This window comes from Triticum aestivum, chromosome 6B (assembly GCF_018294505.1).
Source record: "Triticum aestivum cultivar Chinese Spring chromosome 6B, IWGSC CS RefSeq v2.1, whole genome shotgun sequence".
Lineage (NCBI taxonomy): Eukaryota > Viridiplantae > Streptophyta > Magnoliopsida > Poales > Poaceae > Triticum > Triticum aestivum.
Genome location: NC_057810.1, coordinates 481,565,443 through 481,588,424, shown reverse-complemented (window position 1 = coordinate 481,588,424; position 22,982 = coordinate 481,565,443).

Below are 22,982 nucleotides of genomic sequence, written 5' to 3'. Positions count from 1 at the left end.
CGAATATGAACAAACATAAATTATTACGTTGTCTTACTTGTCCAACACCAACAATTTTGGCATATAATATTTTGATGGGTGCTCACAATCATAAAAGAGGATAGGGTATTTGCATGTGAATTGATGAGTGCAAAGAAAGATCCGCTAGGATGCGTGCTAAGAAAGATTGCTTTGTAAGAGCGTGTTCTTCTAGTTTTCATGATAATAATGATGATGATCTAAAAGTGATTGATGTGTCCCCTATTAAATCTTTGTTTTGCAATATGAATCTTGATAATGATGGGACTGGAGATGAGTCAACTTTAGTTAAAAGGCTTCCCAATGATTCAGAGTTTTTATATCTTGATGCTAAATTTGTTAAAAGTGGAATTGGAGAGGTCAAAACTTTACATAGAAATGAACCCACAATTTTGGATCTCAAGGAATTTAATTATGATAATTGTTCTTTAGTATATTGTATTTCCTTGTTGCAATCCGTGTTGAATTCTCCTCATGCTTATAGTCAAAATAACTCTTTTACCAAAAATATCGTTGATGCTTTGATGCAATCTTATGAAGAAAAACTTGAATTGGAAGTTTCTATACCTAGAAAACTTTATGATGAGTGGGAACCTACTATTAAAATTAAAATTAAAGATCATGAATGTTATGCTTTGTGCGATTTGGGTGCTAGTGTTTCCACGATTCCAAAAACTTTATGTGATGTGCTAGGTTTCCGTGAATTTGATGATTGTTCTTTAAACTTGCACCTTGGGGATTCCACCATTAAGAAACCTATGGGAAGGACTAATGATGTTCTTATTATTGCAAATAGGAATTATGTGCCCGTAGACTTTATCGTTCTTGATATAGATTGCAATTTTTCATGTCCTATTATTCTTGGTAGACCTTTCCTTAGAATGATTGGTGCAATTATTGATATGAAGGAAGGAAATGTTAGATTCCAATTTCCATTAAGGAAAGGCATGGAACAATTTCCTAGAAATAAAATCAAATTACCTTATGAATCTATTTTGAGAGCCACTTATGAATTGAATACCAAAGATGGCAATACATAGATCTATTCTTGCTTTTATGCGTAGCTAGGGCGTTAAATGATAGTGCTTGTTGGGAGGCAACCCAATTTTATTTTTGTTCCTTGCCTTTTGTTCCTCTTTAGTAATAAATAATTCATCTACCTTCTGTTTAGATGTGGTTTTATGTTTTAATTAGTGTTTGTGCCAAGTAAACCTATGGGATAACCTACGGTGATAGTTAATTTCAATTTGCTGAAAAACAGAAACTTTTGCACGCACAAGAATAATTTTCATAAATCACAGAAATGTGATTTGTAATTGATTCTTTTTTCAGTATATCAATAGACAAATTTCCTAGGACTTCCTATTTTGGTAGGAGTTTTAGAGTTCCATAAGTATTCGGAAGTTACAGATTGCTACAGACTATTCTGTTTTTGACAGATTCTGTTTTGTGTGTGTTGTTTGCTTATTTTGATGAATCTATGGCTAGTATCGGGGGGTATGAACCATAGAGAAGTTGGAATACAGTAGGTTTAACACCAGTATAAATAAAGAATATTTCATTACAGTACCTTAAGTGGTGGTTTTTCTATCTTGCACTAACGGACCTTATGAGATTTCCTGTTGAGTTTTGTGTTGTGAACTTTTCAAGTTTTGGGTAAAGATTTGATGGACTATGGAATAAGGAGTGGCAAGAGCCTAAGCTTGGGGATGCCAATGGCACCCCACGATAATTCAAGGACAACCCAAAGCCTAAGCTAGGGGATGCCCCAGAAGGCATCCCCTCTTTCGTCTTCGTCTATCGGTAACTTTACATGGAAATATATTTTTATTCGCCACATGATATGTGTTTTGCTTGGAGCATCTTGTATGATATGAGTCTTTGCTTTTTAGTTTACCACAATCATCCTTGATGTACACACCTTTTGGGAGAGACACACATGATTCGGAATTTATTAGAATACTCTATGTGCTTCACTTATGTCTTTTGAGCTAGACAATTTTGCTCTAGTGCTTCACTTATATCTTTTTAGAGCACGGCGGTGGTTTTATTTTGTAGAAATTATTGATCTCTCATGCTTCACTTATATTATTTTGAGAGTCTTTTAGAACATCATGGTATTTGCTATGGTTATAAAATTGATCCTAGAATGATGGACATCCAAGTTGGGTATAATAAAAACTATCATAGGAAGTGAATTGAATACTATGATCAGTTTGATGCTTCATAATTGTTTTGAGATATGAAGATGGTGATATTAGAGTCATGCTAGTTGGCTAATTTTGAATTTGAGAAATACTTGGGTTAAAGTTGGCAAGTCCCGTAGCATGCACGTATGGTAAAAGTTGTGTAACAAATTTGTAGCATGGAGTACTCTTTTGATTGCCTTCCTTATGAGTGGAGGTCGGGATCGCGCGATGGTTAACTCCTACCAACCTTTCCCCTAGGAGAATGCGTAGTAGTACTTTGCTTCGAGGGCTAATAAAATTTTGCAATAAGTATATGAGTACTTTATGACTAATGTGAGTCCATGGATTATACGCACTCTTACCCTTCCATCATTGCTAGCCTCTACGGTACCGTGCATTGCCCTTTCTCACCTTGAGAGTTGGTGCAAACTTCGCCAGTGCATCCAAACCCCGTGATACGATACGCTCTATCACACATAAACCTCCTTATATCTTCCTCAAAACAGCCACCATACCTACCTATTATGGCATTTCCATAGCCATTCTGAGATATATTGCCATGCAACTTTCCACCATTCCGTTATTTATGACATGCATCATCATTGTCATATTGCTTTTGCATAATCATGTAGTTGACATCGTATTTGTGGCAAAGCCACCTTCATAATTCCTTCATACATGTCGCTCTTGATTCATTGCATATCCCGGTACACCGCCGGAGGCTTTCATATAGAGTCATATTTTGTTCTAGTATGGAGTTGTAATTCATGAGTTGTAAGTAAATAGAAGTGTGATGATCATCATTATTAGAGCATTGTCCCTTGAAAAGAAAGGCCAAAAAAAGAAAGGCCAAATAAAAAAAGGAAGGCCCAATATATATATATATATATATATATATATATATATATATATATATAAAGGGGGACAATGTTACTATCTTTTTCCACACTTGTGCTTCAAAGTAGCACCATGATCTTCATGATAGAGAGTCTCCTATTTTGTTACTTTCATATACTAGTGGGAATTTTTCATTATAGAACTTGGCTTGTATATTCCAACGATGGGCTTCCTCAAAATTCCCTAGGTCTTTGTGAGCAAGCAAGTTCGATGCACACCAACTTAGTTTCTTTGGTTGAGCTTTCATACATTTATAGCTCTAGTGCATCTGTTGCATGGCAATCCCTACTCCTCATGTTGACATCAATTGATGGGCATCTCCATAGCCCGTTGATTAGGCTCGTCAATGTGAGACTTTCTCCTTTTTTTATATTCTCCACACAACCTCCGTCAACATATTCTATTCCACCCATAGTGCTATATCCATGGCTTACGCTCATGTATTGCGTAAGAGTTGAAAAAAGCTGAAGCGCGTTAAAAAGTATGAACCAATTGCTTCACTGAAACCGGGGTTGTGCATGATGGGAGTATTTTATGTGACGGAAATGAAGCATAGCCTAACTATATGATTTTGTAGGGATAAGCTTTCTTTGGCCATGTTATTTTGAGAAGACATGATTACTTGTTACTATGCTTGAAGTATTACTATTCTTATGTCATTATGAACTTTTATCTTGAATCATTTGGATCTGAACATTCATGCCACAATAAAGAAAATTACATTGAGAAATATGCTAGGTAGCATTCCACATCAAAAATTCTGTTTTTGTCATTTACCAACTTGAGGACGAGCAGGAATTAAGCATGGGGATGCTTGATACGTCTCCAACGTATCTATAATTTTTGGTTGTTCCATGCTATTATATTACTCATTTTGGATGTTTATGGCCTTTACTTTACACTTTTATATCATTTTTGGGACCAACCTACTAACCGGAGGCCCAACCCAAATTGCTGTTTTTTTGCCTATTTTACTATTTCGAAGAAAAGGAATATCAAATGGAGTCCAGGGGAGCGATCTTTTTGGAAATAACACAATCCAGGAGACTTGGAGTGGACGTCAAGAAGCAGCCGAGGCGGCCACGAGGGTCCAGGGCGCCCCCCCACACCCTTGTGGGCCCCTCGTGGCTCCCTTGACCGACCTCCTTCGCCTATATATACTCTCGTACCCTGAAAACATCCAAGAGCACCACGAAACCCTATTTCCACCGCCGCAACCTTCTGTACCCGTGAGATCCCATCTTGGAACCTTTTTCGGTGCTCCACCGGAGGGGGAATCGATCATGGAGGGCTTCTACATTATCGCCAAGGCCTCTCCGATGAGTTGTGAGTAGTTTACCATTGACCTTCGGTTCCATACTTATTAGCTAGATGGCTTCTTCTCTGTCTTTAAATCTCAATACAAAGTTCTCCTCGATCTTCTTGGAGATCTATTCAATGTAACTGTTTTTGCGGTGTGTTTGTCGAGATCCGATGAATGGTGGGTTTATGATCAAGTTTATCTATAGAAATATTTGAATCTCCTCTAAACTCTTTTATGTATGATTGGTTATCTTTGCAAGTCTCTTCCAATTATCAGTTTGGTTTGGCCTACTAGATTGATCTTTCTTGCAATGGGAGAAGTGCTTAGCTTTGGGTTCAATCTTGCGGTGTCTGTTCCCAGTGACAGCAGGGGTAGCAAGGCATGTATTGTATTGTTGCCATTGTGGATTAAAAGATGGCGTTTATATCATATTTCTTGAGTTTATCCCTCTACATCATGTCATCTTTCCTAATGTGTTACTCTGTTCTTATGAACTTAATACTCTAGATGCATGCTGGATAGCGGTCGATGTGTGGAGTAATAGTAGTAGATGCCGGTAGGAGTCGATCTACTTGTTGCGGACGTGATGCCTATATACATGATCATGCCTAGATATTCTCATAACTATGCACTTTTCTATCAATTTCTCGATAGTAATTTGTTCACCCACCGTAATACTTATGCTATCTTGAGAGAAGCCACTAGTGAAACCTATGGCCCCCGGGTCTATTTTCCATCATATAAGTTTCCGATCTACTTTATTTTGCAATCTTTACTTTCCAATCTATATCATAAAATACCAAAATAATTTATCTTATCTTATTATCTCTATCAGATCTCACTTCTTAAATCCTTCTTGCTACCTCTTGAGCACTGCGTTGGTTTTCCCTTGAAGAGGAAAGGGTGATGCAGCAAAGTAGCATAAGTATTACCCTGAGTTTTTGAGAACCAAGGTATCAATCCAGTAGGAGGCTCCACACAAGTCCCTCGTACCTACACAAACAAACAAGAACCTCGCAACCAACACGATCAAGGGGTTGTCAATCCCTTCACGGCCACTTACGAAAGTGAGTTCTTGCTACCTCTTGAGCACCACGTTGGTTTTCCCTTGAAGAGGAAAAGGTGATGCAGCAAAGTAGCGTAAGTATTTCCCTCAGTTTTTGATAACCAAGGTATCAATCTAGTAGGAGGCTCCACTCAAGTCCCTCATACCTACACAAACAAACAAGAACCTCACAACCAACGCGATAAAGGGGCTGTTAATCCCTTCACGGCCACTTGCAAAAGTGATATCTGATAGAGATAATAAGATAAGATAAATATTTTTGGTATTTTATGATATAGATTGGAAAGTAAAGATTGCAAAATAAAGTATATCGGAAACTTATATGATGGAAAATAGACCCGGGGGGCAGAGGTTTCACTAGTGGCTTCTCTCAAGATAGCACAAGTATTATGGTGGGTGAACAAATTACTGTCGAGCAATTGATAGAAAAGTGCATAGTTATGAGAATATCTAGGCATGATCATGTATATAGGCATCATGTCCGCAACAAGTAGACCAACTCCTTTCTGCATCTACTACTACTACTCCACACATCGACCGCTATCCAGCATGCATCTAGATTATTAAGTTCATAAGAATAGAGTAATGCATTAGGCAAGATGACAAGATGTAGAGGGATAAACTCAATCAATATGATATAAACCCCATCTTTTTATCCTCGATGGCAACAATACAATACGTGCCTTGCTGCCCCTGCTGTCACTGGGAAAGGACACCGCAAGATTGAACCCAAAGCTAAGCACTTCTCCCATTGCAAGAAAGATCAATCTAGTAGCCCAAACCAAACTGATAATTCGAAGAGACTTGCAAAGATAACGAATCATACATAAAATAATTTAGAGGAGATTCAAATATTTCTCATAGATAACTTGATCATAAACCCACAATTCATCGGATCTCAACAAACACACCGCAAAAAGTGTTACAACGAATAGATCTCCAAGAAGATCGAGGAGAACTTTGTATTGAGATTCAAAGAGAGAGAAGAAGCCATCTAGCTAATAACTATGGACCCGAAGCTCTGTGGTAAACTACTCACAACTCATTGGCGAGGCCTTGGCGATGATGTAGAAGCCCTTCATGATCGATTCCCCCTCTGGCGGAGCGCTGGAAAAGCCTCCAAGATGGGATCTCACGGATACATAAGGTTGCGGCGGTGGAAATAGGGTTTCTTGGTGCTCCTGGATGTTTTCAAGGTACGAGAGTTTATATAGGCAAAGGAGGTCGGTCAGGGGATCCATGAGGGGCCCACGAGGGTGGGGGCGCACCCACCCCCCTAGGGCGCGCCCTGGACCCTCGTGGTCGCCTCGGCTGCTTCTTGACGTCTACTCCAAGTCTCCTGGATTGCGTCTGTTCCAAAAAGATCGCTCCCGAAGGTTTCATTCTGTTTGGACTTCGTTTGATATTCCTTTTCTTCGAAACACTCAAATAGGCAAAAAAAACAGCAATTTGGGTTGGGCCTCCGGTTAGTAGGTTAGTCCCAAAAATGATATAAAACTGTAAAGTAAATCCCATAAACATCCAAAATGAGTAACATAATAGCATGGAACAATAAAAAATTATAGATACGTTGGAGACGTATTCTTCTCTTCCCTTATTAATTCTTTCATGAGTTGCATCATTGACCAATGCTATGTTTGTCAATCTACAATAAAATTTTCTACTTATACTTTTCATTGTGTAATGTCATCACTTGTATAATTTACTTTCTTTTATTGAAACATGAAAGTAAAAGAAACAAAACTCAAACTAAACTTCATTATATATCTCGCACATGATTACAAAGATAGATCACTAAGCAAACTCTCGAAAAGAAAGGATCGAACTAAACTTTTATTCATCTAAAGCAATAGATAACTATGGATCAAACTAAGAAAAGTAAGGGCAAAAGATAGTGGAGATGATACAATACCGGGGCACCTCGCCCAATCTTGGCGAAAGCCAAGGGGAGTGCCCGTACCAAATACTCAAATTTCTTTTGGTGATGAAGAAGGAGGTGGTGGTGATGAAGTAGAAGTGACCCGGTCCTTGAGGACCAAGAGATTCTCCAATCTACGGATGGCGCTCCGGAGGGAGGCGATGTGCTCTAGATGCAGAATATTTTCACGAGTGAGATACTTATTTTACACACGAACCGTTTCAATGATCCTGAAGGCTGCAATCTCTGTGAGGGTAAGATGAGCCTAGTAAGGTTTAAGGATATCTTCCTCTTCCTCATCAGCAGCCAGGGCTTGTTGGATCATCGACACTTGATCTCCAGTGGCCTCTCCTTGCTTTTGTCCTCCTTGGCTGCTCCAAAGGAATCTTCCCTCTTTAGCTCGATCTTCATCAACCAAGCATCATCTTCCATATTGTTAGAGGAAGAAGAAGACATGATGCCTGGCTCAACAGATCTGACAGAAAACAGCGAGAAAAGAAAACAAGAGATTTCTCCGCAATACGGAGGTCAACAAGTTCGGGGGTATATAAATTTTTTTTATCTTGAGAAACAACCAAAATGGAAGAAAAACGGAGTCCGAAAGGTACCCGAGGTGGGCACAGCCCACCTGGGCGCGCCTGGCAAGCCGGGCGCACCCTGGTGTCTTGTGCCCACCAGGGTCACTTTCCTGGTAGTTTCTTATTTTCCTAATTTTTTAATATTCCAAAACTGACAAAAAATACTTTTGCGGATTTTTCAGAGTCCGTTTACTTACCGTATCACATACCTCCCTTTTTTCACGATTCTGGAGTGTTCCGGAAGGTTTCTTTTATGGGTTCTTCCGGTGTCATAGTTTGGATAATATTGCTTTCAACATGAATGGGCATACCTGAGATATAATGTTTTATTCGTTGCCCATTAACAACCTTCGGGTTAGTGCCTTCGGCATTATTTATTTTGATAGCTCCAGATCGGTAAACTCCTCGATAACATAGGGTCCTTCCCATTTGGAGAGGAGTTTTCCTGCAAAGAATCTGAAACGAGAGTTGTATAAAAGAACATATTCTCCAACCTTGAACTCACGCTTTTGGATTCTTTTATCATGCCATCTTTTAACTTTTTCTTTAAATAACTTGGCATTTTCATAAGCTCGGGTTCTCCATTCATCTAATGAGCTAATATCAAACAACCTCTTTTCACCAGCAAGTTTGAAATCATAATCGAGTTCTTTGATTGCCCAATATGCTTTATGATCTAACTCAAGAGGCAACTGACAAGCTTTTCCATAAACCATTTTATAAGGAGACATACCCATAGGATTTTTATATGTTGTTCTATAAGCCCAAATTGCATCATCTAGTTTCTTAGACCAATTCTTCGAGGACCTATTGACAGTCTTTTGTAAGACTAGTTTTATTTCTCTATTTCAAAGTTCAACTTGACCACTAGACTGAGGACGATAAGGTGATGCAAATCTATGGTTAACATCATACTTAGCAAGCATTTTTACAGAAAACACCTTGAATAAAGTGTGAACCAGCATCAGTCATTAAATATCTAGGGACTCAAAACCTTGGGAGAATAACTTCCTTAAGCATTTTAATAGAGGTGTTGTGATCAGCACTACTTGTTGGAATAGCTTATACCCACTTAGTAACATAATCACCAGCAATCGAAATATGAGTATACCCATTAGAGGAAGGAAAAGATCCCATAAAATCAAATCCCCAAACATCGAATGGTTCAACAGCAAGTGAATAATTCAAAGGCATTTCTTGACGCTTACCGATATTACCTATTCTTTGGCATTCATCACAAGATAAGACGAAATTACGAGCATCCTTGAAGAGAGTAGGCTAATAAAACCCAGATTGCAATACCTTATGAGAGGTTCTGTCTCCCGCATGATGTCCTCCATAAGCCTCGGAGTGACATTTCCATAGGATTTGTTCCTGTTCATGCTCAGGTACACAGTGTCTAATAATACCATCTACTCCTTCTTTATAAAGATGTGGGTCATCCCAAAAGTAATGTCTTAAATCATAGAAGAATTTTTTTTCTTTTGTTGGTATATGAAGCTAGGTGGTATGTATTTAGCAAAAATATAATTAGCATAATCAGCATACCAAGGTGTACTATTAGAAACATTTATTGTAGCTAACTGTTCATCAGGAAAGCTATCATTAATAGGTTGTGGGTCATCAAGAATATTTTCAAGCCTAGACAAGTTTCAGCTACGGGGTTCTCTACTCCTTTTGTATCAGTGATATGCAAATCAAATTCTTGTAGCAGAAGAACCCACCTAATGAGTCTAGGTTTAGCATCTTTCTTTTCCATAAGATATTTTTTAGCAGCATGATCGGTGTGAACCGTTACCTTGGAATCAACAATGTAGGATCTAAATTAATCACAAGCAAACACCACTACTAAGAATTCTTTTTTAGTAGTATCATAATTTCGTTGAGCACTGTCTAGAGTTTTACTAGCATAATGGATATCATTTAAATTCTTATCAACTCTTTCTCCTAGAACAGCACCAGCATCATAATCACTAGCATCACACATAATCTCAAAAGGCAAGTTCCAATCAGGTGGTTGAACAATAGGTGAAGTAATTAAGGCTTTCTTGAGTTTTTTGAAGGCTTCCAAACAATCATCATAAAACAAAAAACGAATATCCTTTTGCAAAAGATTTGTAAGAGGCCTAGAAATTTTAGAAAACTCTTTGATAAACCTCCTATAGAAACCAACATGATCAAGGAAACTACGAATTCCTTTGATATCTTTAGGACATGGCATTTTCTAAATTGCATCAACCTTGGCTTTGTCCACCTCAATGCCTCTTTCAGAAATTTTATGGCCCAAAACAATACATTCGTTAACCATAACGTGGCACTTCTCCCAATTCAAGACAAGACTGGTTTGCTCACATCTCTGCAAAACTCGATCAAGATTGCTTAAACAATCATCAAAAGACTTCCCATAAACAGAAAAATCATCCATGAAAACCTCAACAATCTTTTCAAAAAATCAGAGAGTATAGCAGTCATACATCTTTGAAAGGTAGCAGGTGCATTACATAGACCAAAAGGCATACATATATAAGCATAAGTTCCAAAAGGGAAAGTAAAAGTGGTCTTTTCTTGATTAGCACTGCTGCAGGATGCTACTAACGCGACACTACAATCAGAGAGCCTTTCACGAAACTATGTGTGATGCATTAATCACAGACGATGGTGTAAAAGAACCGTCAAAAAAGGTGCAAAACATTTGCGATGACGGATGCATCAAACACGGTTCAGATTTTTGTTGCATGTGCGATTCAGGGCATATGGTTTAGTTCAATTAACTGTTTGCGATGAGGGTAAACAAAAGAAACAGGCTGCCAGACGTAGGCATGTGTGATGTATAGCATATGATTCACTCGGAAGAACTGTTTGCGATTGATGAATTCATCGTTGACAGGTTACCTAGTGCGGTCCGTGTGTGCTGTGATATGCTCTGTCTGCAGAACAGCTATGCTCTATGTATAGAAGAACAACATGTATATACTTGTAACATGACATGATTGCAATTATGTTATATAACAAATACCATAAATATTGCAAGGTTCAAATTCAAAGATTACAACGCCCAAATTCAAACTTGGCAAACATCGACATTTCTGCAAAGGGATCAGTCGCTAACAAGTCATGTATGGGTTTGACACAATGACTTCCAATTGCTCTGCAATATGCTCCTCCAAAACGAAGTTTAGCTTTTTTGGAGCCTCTTGCATTCTGCAGTACCTGCCGGCTCTGATCAACATACCATTCATCTTTTCTAATTAAATGCGTGTTCAACCTTAATACCCTCAGCACCTTTGCTCTGGCAAGAAAGAACCTAGCGAGTGTAATCTCCGGTAAGGTCCCTCAGTAGGAGTTCAAAGTAGTATCTGAGAGATGCAGATCCATGCGTTTGATGTGATTTTCATTATAAACATTATCCACCTCCGGGCCTATTATTATCTGCAAAAGAAGAGAACGGGTTAGTGCCTACATGCAGTTTTGAACACTACCACACGCCTATTTGGTTTGCTGGATTGTAAATGCACCAACGAGCCATCTTCGATCTGACATGATTAACATGGGCATGTGATTACAATCTAGAAACATGTAGCCTTCTTCACAAGAGGTTGGATTGGATGAAAAAGTCCCTAAGAAAACTAGTACAGATGAATCCAAAGGAGAAAATGCTTATGGATTGTGACCATATGAATCAAGCAACCAATATGTGGTGGGGGGGGTGAATGTCCTGAAATCCTCCAAAATTCCTTCAGAAATCGTAGTACATTGTCATTGTAAACTTGGGAAAAGGTGCAAAAAGTAGAACTCCCTTATGGTTAACATTTAACAGGAAAGGAACATCACCTCGATATACAACTTCTTCAGGCACGGAAAGCATCTCAGGCAACTGATAACTTGGTCCAGGTTGGGGCCGAAAGATTCTAGTGCCAAGACCTTAAGTGTGCCCAGAATCTGGGTGAAGCTTTGCTGGATGACAGATGAACATACATCTTAAAAACTAGAAATAATGTTGATATCAAGAAAGAGAGGTATAAGGCGACTGTTGTACCTGAAATTAGTAGTATTTGACAGACGAGTAGCCCACCACTACCAATTTTGGCGCAGAAATGACATTGATTCTTGTTGGACCTTGTTGATCAACTACAAGTAATCTCTCAAGTGAAGGTGTGTCCTCAATGACCATACTGTGGTCCTTGTGATCTCTCGTTGTAGCACCAGCAACACACATAAATAGTCTGGAGAGTCCTGGAGGTGATGTGGAAGGTACTCAACCAGTTCATCGCCTGAAGACGATGGAACTCGAGTGCAGTACAGCCGCAGAGCAGGCGCTCCATGTCATCCTTTGGTATGCAGACGGCAACGAGCTCGAGGTGCTTCAGTCATGGTAGAAAAAGAGCGGGCGCGTCACTAAGGGGGGATGGTAGTTCATGAACTTGGCGAGGCACAGCGTGGGTGCGAAGCGAAGCTCGGACGTTGGCAGCAAGCGCATATTCCCATCATTATAATTGAGCTTCTCGAGCTGATCTATGGCGGGGGATCGGAACCACTCGAAAAGCTTGGCTCGGTCCTTGCCATTGGAACGGAACTTGCCGATGATAAGGCCTCTGATTGGGCCATGGTGACTGCCGAGGATCTGGGAGAACACATCCAAGCTTTTGCGATAGCCATGGCAGAGCTCGTGGGCGTCGAGGAGGTCAATGGGGGTGAGGAGCCATAGGGGGCACCACCGCCGAGAAAGGGCGGCTGTCCTCGCCCCACAAATCCCGCGTTGAACAGCTCGCATGCTTCTCGGTGAGCCTCTCGGCCAGCATGTGCACTGGACTACGCTCGCATGCCTCCCGTTCAGTCAAGCAGCTGTCCGCATGGCACCTCCTATAGCCATTAAAACCAAGACACATGGTGTCACGTAAATGGTTAACATAATGCACATGATTTGAATTATACAAGCGTTTGAGATCTTAAAGTGGCAGTTATTTGTTTCAAAATGCCTTTGTTGGTTGTTATTTGAGTGCGCCTTCTCTCAAAATGGACACCAAAAACACCAAACCATGTCGGGTGCCATTCCATGATAGCACGCTAAGTTTCATGATTTTCAGACGAGTTTTAGATTTACTAGAATTTAAAAACAAAGTATCCCAATGTTTTGCCGGCAAACAACGGTGCCCTGGTGTTTGAAATTCATTCCCATTTCTTGCATGGGACCTAAGAATGCACCCAAGGACACAGATTTAATTTTCCAACAAATTTATATGCACTGGAGCATGTGCATGTAGTTCAAATTTGAATTATGCACATAAATGCATCGAGAACTCAATTAATGCATAAAAATGTCCAAATGAACCACGAAAAATCCCAAAATTTGACACAACACTCCTGTTGTTCTCTGTTGACACTAGAATTTTTTTGAAAGCAATAAGAGGCAGCAGATATCATTCCGTCCCCAAAGGTGGGACGTTCCCTACTGAAACCATCAGGCTTGTTGTGAGAAGCTCTGGTTTGTGAGAAGCATATCCCCAAACCTGCCCCAAATGGGACAAAAAAATTTTACCACGGCATGTTGATGCTGCTCCATGATAGCATGCCAAGCTTCATGATATTCAGACGAGTTTTGGATTTACTAGAATATAAAAACAAGGAATCTCAATGTGTGCGGCCAAGTGACAGTGGCAGGGTGTTTGACATTCGTTCCCATTTTCTGCATGGGACCTAAGCATGCAACCAAGGACATATATTTGAATTTTCAACCAATTTATATGCATTAGAGCATGTGCACCTGTAGTTCAAAATTGAATTATGCACATGAATGCATAGAAAACTCAGTTAATGCAAAAAAAAGTCCAAATGAACCTCGAAAATATCAAAAATTGACACAACACTTGTGTTGTTCTATGTTGACACTAGAAATTTTTTGAAAGCGATAAGAGGCAGCGGATATCGTTTTGTCCCCAGAGGTGGGACGTTCCCTACCGAAACCATCAGGCTTGTTGTGAGAAGCTTTGGTTTGTGAGGTGCATATTCCCAAACCTACCCCAATTGGGACAAAAAAATTACCACGGCATGTTGATGCCGCTCCATGATAGCATGCCAAGTTTCATGAATTTCAGAAGAGTTTTTCATTTACTAGAATTTAAAAACCAGGTATCTCAATGTTTGCGGCCGAGTGACGGTGGCCGGGTGTTTGACATTCATTCTCATTTCTTGCATGGGACCTAATTAAGCTTGCAACCAAGGACACATATTTGAATTTTCAACCAATTTATATGCATTAGAGCATGTGCATGTAGTTACATTTGAATTATGCACATGAATGCATAGAAACTCAGTTAATGTATAAAAATGTCCAAGCAAACCCCCAAAAATCCCAAAAATTGACACAACACTCTTGTTGTTCTATGTTGACACTAGGAAAAAAATTGAAATGGAGAAGAGGCAATGGATATCGTTTCGTCCAGAAAGGTGAAACGTTCCCTACCGAAACCATTGGGCTTGTTGTGAGAAGCTCTGGTTTGTGAGAAGCATATCCCCAAACCTGTCCCAAATGGGACAGAAAAATTACCACCGCATGTTGATGCCGCTCCATGACAGCATGCCAAGTTTCAAGAATTTTAGATGAGCTTTGGATTTACTAGAATTTAAAAACCAGGTATCTCAATGTTTGCGGCCGAGTGACGGTGGTAGGGTGTTTGACATTCATTCCCATTTCTTGCATGGGACCTAATAAGCATGGAACCAAGGACACAAATTTGAATTTTCAACTAATTTATATGCATTAGAGCATGTGCATGCAGTTCAAATTCGTATTATGCACATGAATGCAAAGAAAACTCAGTTAATGTATAAAAATGTCCAAGCGAACCCCAAAAAATCCCAAAAATTGACACAACACTCTTGTTGTTCTATGTTGACACTAGAAAAAAAATTCAAGTCGAGAAGAGGAAACGGATATGGTTTATCCAGAAAGGTGAAACATTCCCTACCGAAACCATCATGCTTGTGTGAGAGAATCTCTGGTTTGCAAGAAGCTTATACCATAACTTGGCCCAAATGGGACAATATTTTTTTACCCCAGCATCTTGATGCCATTCCATGATAGCATGCCAAGGTTCATGAATTTTAGATGAGTTTTGTATTTAATAGAATTACAAAAGCAAGCACCTCAACATTTACTGGTGAGCCACGGTGCCGTGGTGTTTGAAATCCATCCCCATTTCTTGAATGGGACGTAAGCATCAACCCATGGACACATATATCATTTTACAACCAATTTTGGGGCACGAGAGCATGTGCATGTTGTTTCATTTTGAATTGTGCACCTGAAATGCCTAGAAAACCAAGTTACCGTATAAAAATGTCCAAATGAACCCTGAATAATTCCAATTTTTTTGACGACACACCTATAGTTGCATGTTCACTACAGATAGAAGTTCTAGCAATTCAAACACCATTATGTCATTCAAATCAAGATGAAAATTCAAGTAGACCCCACACAGTTTATTATCACCAACAGTGTGAGATGCAGTACAAAATATCCTGGAGCACCGTCGGTGTATTGTATGCCTATGGCTTACGCGAGAAGGTGCGTCGGCTATAGGGAAATTGGAACCAAAATTTTTGACGTTCGAACTCATCACACACGGGTTTAGCTATCTGAATCATTTGTGATGTTCACATATCGTACACAGTTCTAAATAAGGGACCGTGTCTGATGACACTTTGCACGCCAGTTTTTTCGCTGAAGCGATTCCAAATTTCTAGCTTCCGCGGAAATATCTACCTCCCCCCCTTACCAAAAGCCACATTTCCCCTGTTTCCGCCATCCTTTCCAAGTTGAAACCTTCACTCCTTGCTTGCAGCACGCCTCCTCGCCGGTGACCCTCCTTCACGCTGCCCGGCCTCGCCTATCCAGGCAGGTGGTACACCCGACCCCCATCCTCCTCCTTCTTCCACATCCCACATGCCCTGACTGTCGGCACGAGCGTGACACCTTCCAACCAAATCACTGACCCCTCCACAAAATAAGTGTTTCCCTAAGCCATGGTGCACGTAGTATAGCCAATATCTCAAGGAGCATTTGGCAGCGGAGAGGCAAATCGCGGCCGCACGCGCGGATGAGGTCGTGATGGCTGCCATTCGTGTCGACCCCTAGATCTTGGAGGATCACCTTGCCATCGTGGCCACCGTTGATGCCTCGCCCGCTGATGTCGCGATGCGGTTGGCTGCTTTAAACGATAGTTTGTGGCGTTTTCTCGAGGCCACCGTCGGTGCCTTGGATGAAGACTATGAGGTGTTTTCTCGGCGTGCACGTGCTTACCTCATCTCGAGCCAGCAGGTTGGTGCCCGGAGTGGCTCAGGAAACTTACCACTATGATGAGGGCACCCACGATGTGGAGGGCTCGCCCTCTTCCATGTCCAAGGAGCAAATCGTCCTCGATATCTTTGATAATGTGTAGCTTGTCTTACTAGCTCACTATAAGGACCCATGTTCAGTTTGCTAGCTACTGCCTTTCCTTAACAAATTCTAGTGAATTGTGCGATCTACTTTTACCATGCAATCTTCTGCTCTAGTTTATATGTTCTATATGTCGTGCAATATGGTGTTTAGTTAACTGTTTGGTTCAATTATGCAAATGTGATGTTCAATTCTTTAGGGTGCAATTTTCCAAGTTGTCAAGCATGCTTGGTTTGGTTAACTGTCTGATCTTCTATTAGGAGTATGTTATATTGTGCAATGTGGTGCTCAGTTAAGGTTTGGTTCAATTGTTGTGGTGTTTAGTTAACTGTTTGGTTCAATTCTGCAATCCGATGTTCAATTGTGGTGTGTGCATTATGTTATTGTATACCATGTGAGAAATAAAATCGAATTTGGCTGTACTAAATACATGAGAAACAAATACAATTGCTATATTTCGAAGTTGTTAAGCATGCTTGATTTGGTTAACTGTCGTATCTTCTATTAGGAGTATGTTATATTGTGCAATGTGGTGCTCAGTTAACGTTTGGTTCATTTGTTGTGGTGTTTAATTAACTGTTTGGTTCAATTCTACAATGCGATGTTCAATTGTTGTAGGGAAACAATGGGAAGCACTGAGGTTTACAAGATGGTACTAACTATTATACCTTGCCTTTTTTTATTCCTTTGCCCCATTTCCAATATAAAGAAGATATTTATGCACATCCTTGTTTCTAGGCCTTTCCAAAGCAGTTCATTGATGATTACCTCTCAAACCACCTCTATGGTCAGGAGGCCAGGAAAGTTTTCATACAACACCCAAGGTTCAATATTGAAGTGTTCCTAAAGAGGACGAAGGATGGACGGTCAATCATCCACATGCACTGGCCTAAAGTTGCAAAGTCCTTCAACGTGAATGAAGGCTCAATATTCGCCTTCCACTTCAGCAGTTTTCCAGATGAGATGCATCTGTCTATGTACCGTCTATGAAGCTAATTACGAAAGGTTCTAGATGTTGCATGTGAAACTTGGTGCTGGTGCAGTTGTCTAATGGGGTAGCTGAGTGCTGAAGCTATATCATGTTGTACTCTGATGCATTTCAATTATGAAATCCTGCTTCATTAATATGTGAATGAAATATATTATGTGTTTAATATGAATGTCAATTAGATTAATAATAGGGCAATTAGCCTGCTAATGGCTATCTAGCCTGATAATTGGTTTTTGCTATTGCAAACGGTTATTGAGAAAATACCGTGGGCGATGACCTAAGGCAACGCAGACAGTTTCTCTAAATAAACCGTGTTGGATCGATGAACAATCACATACGACATTCTCTTCCAAATTGTGTGCGTTAGGCCACCTTTCGCAAACGTTTACCACATAAAAATTGTGTGTGATGGACAGCCTTTGCCACATACTTTGTTCTACGCATCGTGTGTGATGCATTCAATAACGCAAACGATAAAATTGTTAATATTGTGTGCGATGTCAATGTTATCACAAATGATTTAACAGGGAAAATTGTGTGTGATGTACCTACAAACAGAAACATTTTCCTTGGAGCGACTATGTGGGATGTATATACGAATGGAAACGTTTAGCGGGGACTCACTATGTGGGATGTACTTACGACCAGAAACAATTTCGCCTGTATAATTGTATTTTTGGAGCACTATTGTACGTATAACCATATTTGGTTGCTCTCCGGTCGCACACGACCTCATTTTGCCGAGTGTGTGTGCCAGGAGAGCATATCCCCGACGGTTTCTGGGTCATGTGGGAAGGACCCCCCTATCACCCACACTCACTTGGCGATAGTTCCAAGTGTCGTCATGGAAAGGGGTTAAAAACCGTTTGTACGCCACCGATGCGTACCAGTGCAGGTTGTGAAACAGGTATTTGTGAAAAAACAAAATATCCATCTAGGAAGCAAAAATGTGTGTGTTTAGATAATCTTTCTAGAATTTTATCAATAAAATGCAGAGGGTAATGATCTTTTCTAGTTTCTTTGTTTAATTTTCTATAATCAATTACCATTCTATAGCTTGTGACAATTCTTTGTGGAATAAGTTCATTCTTATCATTAGGAACAATAGTTATACCTCCCTTCTTAGGGACACAATGAACAGGACTTACCCATCTACTATCAGCTATAGGATAGATTATACCTGCTTCATGAAGTTCCAATATTTTCGTTCTTACCACTTCTTTCATCTTCGGATTTAACCGACGTTGGTGATCAACAACGGGTTTAGCATCAGGTTCCATATTAATCTTTTGGTGACATAGAGGTGGACTAATGCCCTTAAGAACATCAAGAGTATATCCAATAGCAACTCGGTGCTTCCTTAGAACTTTCAATAATCTTTCTTATTCATGTTCTGAAAGGTTAGCAATAATAATAACATGATATATCTTTTCCTCATCAAGATAAACATATTTCAAAGTGTATGGCAATTGTTTTAATTCAAACACAAGATTACCTTTAGGTGGAGGAGGACCTCCTAGAGTATCAATAGGTTGATTGTGTTTAAGCAGAGGTTGTTATTCGAACAAGATTCTATCTATTTTGTTTCTTTCATGCATATGCAAATCATTTTCATGGTCTAGCAAATATTGATATAAAGGATCTGTAGGAGGTACAACAATAATAGAAGCAAGACCAATAATTTCAACCTTACTAGGCAAATCTTTCTTATGAGGTTTTCTACTAAACTTGGAAAAATTAAATTCATGAGATTCATTACCAAAGCTAACACCGACAGTTTGTTTCTCACAATCTATCTTAGCATTGACGGTGTTCAAGAAAGGTCTATCAAAGATAATGGGACAAAAATCATCTTGTGGGGAACCAAGAACACGATAATCAGTAGGGTATTTTATTTTTCCACACAAGACTTCAACATCTCTAAGAATCCTAATTGGTGATATAGTATCTCTATTGGCAAGTTTAATAGTAACATCTATGTCTTCTATTTCAGCATGTGCTATTTCATTCTTAATTTCTTCATATAAGGAAAAAGGAATAGCACTCATGCTAGAACCTATATCACATAAACCATGGTAACGGTGATCTCCTATCTTAACTGAGACAAGAGGCATGCCAACAACTGGTCTATGTTTATCTTTTTCATCGGGTTTGGCAATTCTAGCAGCTTCATGACATAAGTAAATAACATGTCCATCAATATTATCGACCAAGAGATCTTTAACCATAACAACACTAGGTTCAACTCTGATTTGTTCAGCTGGTTTGGGTGTTCTAATATAACTTTTGTTGATCATGATTGAAACTTTAGCATGTTCCTTCATCCTAATAGGGAAAGGTGGTTTTTCCATGTAAGCAGTGGGAACAACTGGATCAACATTGTAAATGATAGTTTCTTCTTTAGCTTTTACCAGTTCTTTAATTTCTTCTTTAGTAGGTGGGTGCTTTTTAAACCACTTCTCCTTAGGGAGATCAACGTGAGTAGCAAAAGATTCACAAAAGGAAGCTACTATCTCAGAGTCAAGTCCATATTTAGTGCTAGACTTTTAAAAAGCATCGGTATTCATAAATGATTTAACACAATCAAACTTAGGTTCAATACCTAAGTCTTTACCTTCATTGAGTTCTCAATCTTCAGAGTTGTGTTTAATTCTTTCTAAAAGATCCCACCGGAATTCAATAGTCTTCTTCATAACAGAACCAATACAAGAAGTATCGAGCATGGATTGATCATTACGAGAAAGCCGAGCATAAAATTTTTGAATAATAATTTCTCTTGAGAGTTCATGATTGGGGCATGAATATAACATTGACTTAAGCCTACCCAAGCTAGAGCGATAATTTCTCCTTCACGAGGCCAAAAATTATATATATAATTCCGATCACGATGAACTAGATGCATAGGGTATTTTTTTATGGAATTCAAATTTAAACCGATTCCAGTTCCAAGATCCAATATCATCACATAGCCTATACCATGTCAATGTTTTTCCCTTCAAAGATGAAGGGAAAAAGTTCTTATTAGCTTCATCTTCGGGTAAACCTTCAGGCTTAAACAATCCACAAATTTCATCCACATATATCAAGTGCATATCAGGATGTTCGGTTCCATCTCCTGCATAAGGATTAGCTAGCAGTTGTTCTACCACACCCGAAGGAATTTCATATTCAATATTTTATGTAGGTACAATAGGTTTAGGGGCAACTAATTGTGGTTTCGGTCGAGGTTAAGATACCCCGAACAAACCCCTCAAAGGATTGTTTTCCATAGTAGCAAGTGACAATAAATTTCAGCACGTAGTAATAATGTTTCCTTACCAATTTCCACTTACCAAAAGCGCTTCACTCCCCAGCAACGTTGCAATAAAATAGATTTTATGACCCACAACTATATGGGGTCAATTGTAGCCTTTTCGATAAGTAAGAGTGTCGAACCCAACAAGGAGCAGAAGGAAATGACAAGTGGTTTTTAGCAAGGTATTGTCTGCAAGTGCTAAAATTGTAAGTAGCGGAGTAGTTTGATAGCAAGATAATTTGTAACGAGCAAGTAACGATAGTAGTAACAAAACTGCAGCAAGGTAGCCCAATACTTTTGAGGCAAAGGACAGCCAAAACGGTCTCTTATGATAAGCAAAGTGTTCTTGAGGGTACACGGGAATTTCATCTAGTCACTTTCATCATGTTGGCTTAATTCGTGTTTGCTACTTTGATAATTTGGTATATGGGTGGACTGGTGCTTAGGTGATGTTCTTACTTGAACAAACCTCCTACTTATGATTAACCCCCTCACAAGCATCCACAACTACGAAAAAAGTATTAAGAATAAATTCTAACCATAGCATTTAACTTTTGGATCCAGTCGGTCCCTTACGGAATAGCGCATAAACTAGGGTTTAAGCTTCTGTCACTCTCGCAACCCATTATCTAATAACTAATCCACAATGCATTCCGCCCAAATATGGTGAAGTGTCATGTAGTCGACGTTCACATGACACCACTAAGGGAATCACAACATACATATCATCAAAATATCGAACACATATCAGGTTCACATGATTACTTGCAACATGATTTCTCCCGTGACATCAAGAACAAAAGTAACTACTCACAAATTATAAACATGCTCAAGGTCAGAGGGGTATTAAAAGCATAATGGATCTGAACATATAATCTTCCACCAAATAAACCATATAGTAATCAACTACAAGATGTAATCAACACTACTAGTCACCCACAAGCACCAATCTATAGTTTAGGTACAAAGATTGAACACAAGAGATGAACTAGGGTTTGAGATGAGATGGGGTTGTTGAAGATGTTTATGAATATAGCCCCCCCCAAGATGGGAGAGTTGTTGGTGATGATGATGACGATGATTTTCCCCTCCGGGAGGGAAGTTCCCCTGGCGGAATCGCTCCACCAAAGGGCAAAAGTGCTCCTGCCCAGGTTCCGCCTTGAGACGGCGGCGCTTCCTCTCGAAAATCTTCTTCTTTATTTTTTCTAGGTCAAAATGACTTATATACCATAAGAGGGGCACCGGACGTGGGCCTGGGTGAGCATAACCCACTAGGGCGTGCCTGGCACCCACCTGGTGGGCTCCCTCTGATACTTATTGACTCCGAAAATTCTTATTTATTCCATAAAAAATCCTCGTAAAGTTTCAGCTAATTTGGAGTTGTGCAAAATAGGTACTGACGTAGCTTTTTCAGGTCCAGATTTCCAGCTGCCAGAATTCTCTCCCTTTGTGTGTAACTTGCATATTGAGAGAAAAGGCATTAGAATTTCTCCAAAAAGCATTATTATGTGGTAAAACAACATAAATAATAGTAGGTAAACATGATGCAAAATGGACGTATCACGTAGTACTCCTACAAACCCTACCCGCCGCACACATCATCGTTTTTCTTCAAGAGGACGAGGGAGAAGCAGATTTGTAGTGGACGCTCCTACCTAGGGTGCCCTAGGTAGCTGCCGCATGCATCATTGGTTTTATCTTTTCTTTATGCTCTTGCACCCTAGAGTGAAATGATGGTTGCTTCATCCGTCCAGCTTAATGCGGGAAAGGTAGGGCTTTGTGATTTGACCCCTCATCGCTCATTTACTACTACTGCAGCGCTACGACCGGGGTGCCTCCAAGTCCAACCGCTGCTGTGAACTATAATTTGGTGCATCGCACGTGGAACAAGACGGTGGATGGGCCACATGTCGACCAAAGGGGTCCTGTTAAGTGTGTCGCCATTTCGTGTGTGGACTGACCCTGCTTGAGTTCCTAAGCCAATGCGACAGGAGCAGCCTACCACTTGGTTTTGCTCCTTGGTGAATCCCAACTGTATTGATCTAAGAAAATACTACTCCCTCCATCTCGGTTTATAGGAAGTGCACGTAGTTCTAGGTCATCCATTTGACTAACTAAATATGAGTTACTATGTCACAAAATGTATATCATTGGATAATCAAGCAGATGTAGTTTCCAAACATATATTGTTCATCACATATAATACACATATAGCTAGTTAAATTCTCAACCTAGAACGACGTGCATGGCCTATAAACCGAAATGGAGGAAGTAGTAAAAATGAGGTGAT